Source organism: Aphelocoma coerulescens, unplaced genomic scaffold, assembly GCF_041296385.1.
Source record: "Aphelocoma coerulescens isolate FSJ_1873_10779 unplaced genomic scaffold, UR_Acoe_1.0 HiC_scaffold_297, whole genome shotgun sequence".
In the NCBI taxonomy this organism is placed as follows: domain Eukaryota; kingdom Metazoa; phylum Chordata; class Aves; order Passeriformes; family Corvidae; genus Aphelocoma; species Aphelocoma coerulescens.
Genome location: NW_027183641.1, coordinates 107,501 through 115,000, shown reverse-complemented (window position 1 = coordinate 115,000; position 7,500 = coordinate 107,501).

Sequence of the window (7,500 nt, the reverse complement as noted above, 5' to 3'; positions counted from 1 at the left end):
GCGCCGCCGCGGGCAAGGAGCCAGGACCGCTGCGCAGCTTCGGCTTCGGACGACACGGGCCTCTCGGTCACGCCCTCGGGTTCTCGCTCTCTCGCAGGGCACGCGCCCTTCCGAGAGTCGGCCTCGCGTCCAAGTCACGCACGGCACGCGGGACGGGGTACTCGGCTGGGGCTGACCCGCCCCCGAGGCCGGCCCGCCCGCCGACCGGTCGCGGGCGACCGGCCGCCGGCGAGGTTGAGCCGCCGAAGGGGACTCGCCCGGAGCGAAAGCCCCCCGACACGGCCCCCCCCACCGGGCCACGCGGAAAAGCACCGGATGTGCTAGAGGAGACAGCGACCCGACGAGGTGGGCGCGGCCCGGACACCGAGGCCCCTCGGCCAGGGCGGTTCGCTCTGCAGCAGGCGGCGACGCGGCAAAAAACGAGCGCCGTGCGGTGCGCGCGCGCGGTGGGCTCTTTTCCCCCAACCGTGCCAAACAGCGGGGTTTTTCCTTTCCCCCCTTTCTCTCTGGGGTTTCCCCCCCTCGGCTCAGCTCGAGCCGCACCGCCGCCCAAGCGCTGCTCGCGGCCGGCACCCACGGGGCACAAACCCGGGCCGGGGCCAGCACACACACCTCGCATGGTTTGAAGGACACCTGAGGGCTCGCGGGGCCACGCGGCCGTCACACAGCCCGGACGGTAAAGACGCCCTCCCGGCAGCGGGAGCGGCGACACCTCACCTGCGACGGGAAGCGAATTGGAAAGGAGACCGCCCTGCCCGAGCACCGGACTCCGCCGTGGCTTCCCCATTACAGAGAGCCCCGGAAGAGCCGGCCCGCCGGGGGCCCTTTCCGACGCGACCCGAAAAGCCTCATCGATCAGCCGAGAAAAGAGGAGCGAAAGAAGGCCCCGCGGCCTCGGTCCTGGGACATCGGCAGCCCAAAGCGCGCACCACACCACGCTTCCAGGCGGGCAGCGGGCAGACGGACGCAGCAGGGCTGCTTTTCCGCGTGCGGGACACGTCCCCGAGAGGCCCTCCCCACGGCTTGGCGCCGCCGAGCCTCCCCGACGCACCCGAGCGCCACTTTGCAGCAGAGCTTTCGCATCGGTCACAGCGGAGAAAGCGCGGGGAGGTGCCGCCACCCAACCCCGGCTGCGGACAACGATTCCCTTTTATTAGCGAGACAACATCGGGACGGGACCACGGCGGGAGGAGGCCACGGCAGGCCACGCTCCCGGCCCCACGGAACCCTTCCGAGCGTGCGAGAAAGCGCCACCGACCATGCCCACGGGCCACCGGCTTTCGCCCGCCTCGCGGCGATCGGCTTTCCCTCCGGAAAAGCCAGGGGGAACGGCAAACAGCGGAGGGGAAAAAAAAAAGGCACGACAGCGCGCGTCACATAACCCCGTGCTACCCACGGGGGCCGCGGGCCTGGGGGGCGAGGCGCGCGCCTCTCACTCCCCCCCCCTTTAATCCCAACGACCTCTCAAAGAACGCCTCCTTCTCGTCTCTCTCCCTTTCGGCGTTCGTGGCCCGCGCGCCTTTGTGCCGCGCTTCTCCGTCGTGCCGCGGCGGCTTAAGGCCGCGAGAAAAAAAAAAAAAACAAACAGCGTAAGGCCGGGGCAGGCACCCCCCCAGTGCAACCGCACAAGCCGGCACACACGCCTGAAACAGCGGACCTTCTCGCAACCCAGCCCACCGGCAACCACGGCAGCCGGGACAGGCCCGACACCACGGGCCGCCCCAGCGTCGCGGCTCAGTCGATGCCGGCCGAAAACAAGGAAGGGCGAGGCGCCGCCGCCTCGCCGGCAAGCATTCTCACAGGGCTCTCTCTTGTCGGGCTTCCGGTCCGCTCTCGGCAGCCGGCCACCGCAGGCCGGCCGCCGCCCCTGAGACCTTCCCGCCCGCTACGCGGGTTCCCCAGCTTAGGGCCGAGGAAGGGGGACGACTTCAACACACAGCGGGGGGGGGGGCGAGGCGCCGCCGCCCCGCCACAACATCGGGCGACTCCCGTCACCGAGCCCCTCGGCCAACCGGGCGAGGCCGGAGGCAAGGCCGCACGCCCCACCGGAGCGTCCCCGTGGCACCGCCGACACACCAAGCACAGGTCGGGAGCCGGGAACGGGGCGCCGCCACCTCGGCCAACTGGGCCCATCCTCGGAGCTCTCAGGGAAGGGCCGGGAAAAGCCCCGTCGGGGCTCCGCGAAACAGAGCGCGCCCCGGCCGCGTCCACCCCACCGGCTGCCAGCCACCGCACCAGACTGACAGCCGAAAACCGAGCCCGCCGAGCGGGCACCGGCTTAAGGCCGGGCAGAAAAGGAACGAGGCGCCGCCGCCTCGGCCACCACCGGACTTTCCCCTGCGGCCCCCCTGCACGGAGTCGGCAGCCGCCAGGGTCGGAGGGAGGATACACTCACGGGTCTCTCGCCACCCCACCTAGGCCGACAAGCGGCTCACACAGTCTCTCTCTTTTTCGGCCTTTCCCATCAACTGGGGCTGTGAAACCAGGATAAAAGCCACGCGACTCATATCCCGCTTATTCGACACTCTTCGTTCTGGCAACCGCGCGCGCGGCCGCCGCTCTCGACCTTCGACACAGGCACCGCCAGCCTGCGGGGACACGGCCCATCACCCGCTCCCATAATACGGACAGACGAGTCCAAGGCCCCGGACGCCTCCAAGAGAACCAATCGTACTTGACCGGGGCGGTGCGCTGGCGCACGCCGCCTCCTACCATGACGCAACTGGAGGCAGCCAGAAACAGCGACCCCTTGGTGAACTTCCAGGACGGGTGGGGCAACAGGTCTACCCGGCCCCTGCCGAAATTTGCCTAAGTCCCGCCGGAGCTGGGTAGACCTGTTCGCCCCGCGACCGGGCACCACCGCGGCGCCACGCCGACGGTTTCGGGGCGCGGCCGGCGGCCGCGGCCGGGCCCGGATCCGGGTAGACCTGTCCGCCCGGAGCCTTCCCCGGGCCGGGTAGACCTGTTCACGCCGAGACCGGGCGCCGCCAGGGGAGCCACGCGGGCAGTTTCGTGGCACGGCCGGCGGCCGCGGCCGAGCCCGGATCCGGGTAGACCTGTTCGCCCTCTGGCCGGACGCTGCCGGGACAGTACGCTGACGGCTCCGGCAACCGCTGGTGGCCGCAGCCGACCCCGGAGACAAGGCATCCTCCTGCCATCCCTGAGCCGGGGGAACCCCACAGCCCCGGAACGCCCCGGAACCGTATGGCTCTAGCAGCCCTGTCCCGCCTGAGAACCCGGTTTCAAGACCAATACGTATTTTCGACAAAACTCAACCTTTAATTTTTGAACGAGTACATCTTTCTTCTGCTAGGAACAAGGAAGTTTCCTGGGGAAAAAAAAAATTCTTTGCGAATTTTACTCCGTTTTCTTGGGCGCCCACACCACAGCCGGCCACGCTCGGGAGGATCGTGTGCCCTTAGCTCGGCCAGCCCACACACATTGACGCACCAAAACGGACGCCCCTCCCCACCCCACCCCGGGCACCACGCCCAGCCCCACCAGAGCAGAGCACCTCTAGGGAGACAGCGGGGAGGGGAAGCAGGTGCATAGGAACAGGGAACGAAGCCGATGGCCGCCGGCGCGACTGGCCCCGCCCACCAGGAGGGGCCGGGGCCGAGGCCGGGGGGACCGGGCGGCCGCCTTCGGGCCGGTTCTTTCGGGGTCCGCCGAGGTCCCCGTCTCCCGCCGCCGCTTCGGGGGGCCGCGGGGGCGCCGCGCCCAGGTGCCCGAGGCCGGCAGGCAGCGGGCGAGCCCCGGCGGGACGAGCCCCGCCCGCCGGCGAGGGCCGGGCGGCGGCCGGGGCCGGGCCCGGATCCGGGTAGACCTGTCCGCCCGGAGCCGTCCCCGGGCCGGGTAGACCTGTTCACGCCGAGACCGGGCGCCGCCAGGGGAGCCACGCGGGCGGTTTCGTGGCACGGCCGGCGGCCGCGGCCGAGCCCGGATCCGGGTAGACCTGTTCGCCCTCTGGCCGGACGCTGCCGGGACAGTACGCTGACGGCTCCGGCAACCGCTGGTGGCCGCAGCCGACCCCGGAGACAAGGCATCCTCCTGCCATCCCTGAGCCGGGGGAACCCCACAGCCCCGGAACGCCCCGGAACCGTATGGCTCTAGCAGCCCTGTCCCGCCTGAGAACCCGGTTTCAAGACCAATACGTATTTTCGACAAAACTCAACCTTTAATTTTTGAACGAGTACATCTTTCTTCTGCTAGGAACAAGGAAGTTTCCTGGGGAAAAAAAAAATTCTTTGCGAATTTTACTCCGTTTTCTTGGGCGCCCACACCACAGCCGGCCACGCTCGGGAGGATCGTGTGCCCTTAGCTCGGCCAGCCCACACACATTGACGCACCAAAACGGACGCCCCTCCCCACCCCACCCCGGGCACCACGCCCAGCCCCACCAGAGCAGAGCACCTCTAGGGAGACAGCGGGGAGGGGAAGCAGGTGCATAGGAACAGGGAACGAAGCCGATGGCCGCCGGCGCGACTGGCCCCGCCCACCAGGAGGGGCCGGGGCCGAGGCCGGGGGGACCGGGCGGCCGCCTTCGGGCCGGTTCTTTCGGGGTCCGCCGAGGTCCCCGTCTCCCGCCGCCGCTTCGGGGGGCCGCGGGGGCGCCGCGCCCAGGTGCCCGAGGCCGGCAGGCAGCGGGCGAGCCCCGGCGGGACGAGCCCCGCCCGCCGGCGAGGGCCGGGCGGCGGCCGCGGCCGGGCCCGGATCCGGGTAGACCTGTCCGCCCGGAGCCGTCCCCGGGCCGGGTAGACCTGTTCACGCCGAGACCGGGCGCCGCCAGGGGAGCCACGCGGGCGGTTTCGTGGCACGGCCGGCGGCCGCGGCCGAGCCCGGATCCGGGTAGACCTGTTCGCCCTCTGGCCGGACGCTGCCGGGACAGTACGCTGACGGCTCCGGCAACCGCTGGTGGCCGCAGCCGACCCCGGAGACAAGGCATCCTCCTGCCATCCCTGAGCCGGGGGAACCCCACAGCCCCGGAACGCCCCGGAACCGTATGGCTCTAGCAGCCCTGTCCCGCCTGAGAACCCGGTTTCAAGACCAATACGTATTTTCGACAAAACTCAACCTTTAATTTTTGAACGAGTACATCTTTCTTCTGCTAGGAACAAGGAAGTTTCCTGGGGAAAAAAAAAATTCTTTGCGAATTTTACTCCGTTTTCTTGGGCGCCCACACCACAGCCGGCCACGCTCGGGAGGATCGTGTGCCCTTAGCTCGGCCAGCCCACACACATTGACGCACCAAAACGGACGCCCCTCCCCACCCCACCCCGGGCACCACGCCCAGCCCCACCAGAGCAGAGCACCTCTAGGGAGACAGCGGGGAGGGGAAGCAGGTGCATAGGAACAGGGAACGAAGCCGATGGCCGCCGGCGCGACTGGCCCCGCCCACCAGGAGGGGCCGGGGCCGAGGCCGGGGGGACCGGGCGGCCGCCTTCGGGCCGGTTCTTTCGGGGTCCGCCGAGGTCCCCGTCTCCCGCCGCCGCTTCGGGGGGCCGCGGGGGCGCCGCGCCCCGGTGCCCGAGGCCGGCAGGCAGCGGGCGAGCCCCGGCGGGACGAGCCCCGCCCGCCGGCGAGGGCCGGGGCGGGGGCCCGGGCCGGGGCCGGGGCCGGCGGCCGGGGCCGGGGCCGGGGCCGGGGCCGGCGGCCGGGGCCGGGGCCGGGGCCGGGGCCGGGCGGCCGCCTTCGGGCCGGTTCTTTCAGGGTCCGCCGAGGTCCCCGGCCCCCGCCGCCGCTCCGGCGGGCCGCGGGGGCGCCGCGCCGAGGCGCCCGATGCTGGCAGGGAGCGGGCGGCCCCCGGCCCATGTTCACACGGAGAGATAGGCAGACACAGGGACTCTCAGACCCACTCACAGCCCCGCCGCCCCCCTCTCTTTTTGCCGCGGACGGCCACAGCTGCACACTCATCGACACAGACAGACACACACAGACATAGGCACGCCTGCGCATGGACGCGCACACTTGCCGCAGATGCGCTCCGTCCCCCTCCCTCCCGTCGCCCTGTCTCTCGAGGGTTGGGGGCACTCCTGCTCTCCACCATCTGCCTCCCTGGCGCCACCCTCAGACTTTTCTCGCCCCTGCCCAGGGTCCCATCAGCCAGTTCGGACGGCGGCGACGGCAGCAGCAGGGGGGCGAGGACTTGGGTGCCGAGGCAGCCAGGGTGTTCGGCGAGCAGGCCGAGAGCCTGGTGCAGAAGTAGGGCCAGCGACAGTCTGGAGGTGGTGGCGGGATGCTTGGCACTGTCTCTTTTTGAAGAAGCATCCTGTTCAGGTCGCTCTGAGCCTCTCGGTTCGATGGCGTTCCTTCCTGCCTACCCCCAGCCCCGGTCAAGCCTGCGGCAGGACGGAAGCGAGGCGGGCGGATGAGGGAGTGAGAGATGCAGAAATCAAGGTGGGAGGTGGGGCAAGGGCACGGCAGGCTTTCGAGGGCCGGGAGCCGGGCTTAGAGAGCGGATGCTGCTGGCCGTTTTGGCACGGAGGCGGCGGGAACGCCGCCGGCTCCTAAAGAGTCCCTCCTTCCCTCTCCGGCAGTGGCATGGGGAGCGGGCTGCAGGCAGGGTGGCGACAGGGCGGGCTGGAGCTGGGGAAGCGCGCGGCAGGGGGTGACGCTGACGGCCGCTCAGGCATGGAGCCAGAAGGGACGCCGCCGTCTGGGACCGAAAGTCACTCGCCTTCACGTCCCAGCTTTCGGGGCGGGGGGGGGGGAGGGGGGGACCAGCGCGTGCGAGCTGCCGTGTGTGGCGGGTGCGTGCGGGGCTGCCAGACGTGCGGGCTGGCCGCCCAAGACGTGCTCGCGGGCCTGGACTGGGTCCCGGGGCTGCGGGTCCGATCGACGAGACCTGGTCTCCCCAGCACCAGGAGGGGAGGCCGGGTCCACCCACATTGGGGGGGTGGGGGGGAGGGGAGGTGGGCAGGGGGCAGGCCCCGAGCTCCAGGAGGAGAAATCTACAAAGGAAACAAATCTACGGGCCGCTCATGTGACTAGGGTTCCAAGCGGGGCCTGGAGAAGGAGGTCTGCCCAGAGCTACACGGCAAACCCATAGGGCCGGACGGGGGAAGCCAACAGGCGTCGCCCGGTGCTAAGCGCCCAGCCGGGCGGGGCATGGCGAAGCCAAGAGGCGTGGCCCGGCGCTAAGCGCCCGGCCGGGCGGGGCCTGGCAAAGCCAACAAGCGTCGGCCGGCGTTAAGCACCCGGCTGGGCGGAGCCGGAGAAGCCAACAGGTGTCCGCCGGCGCTAAGCGCCCAGCCGGGCGGAACCGGGCGAAGCAACCAGGTCTACCCCGGCGCTAAGCGTTAGGCCGAGCGGGGCCGGGCGAAGCCAACCAGCGTGGCCCGGCGCTGCGCGCCCGGCCGGGCGGGGCCGGGTGAAGCCAAGGGGCGTCCCCCGGCGCTAAGCGTTAGGCCGGGCGGGGCCGGGTGAAGCCAAGGGGCGTCCCCCGGCGCTGAGCGCCCAGCCGGGCGGGGCCGGGCGAAGCAACCAGGTCTACCCCGGCGC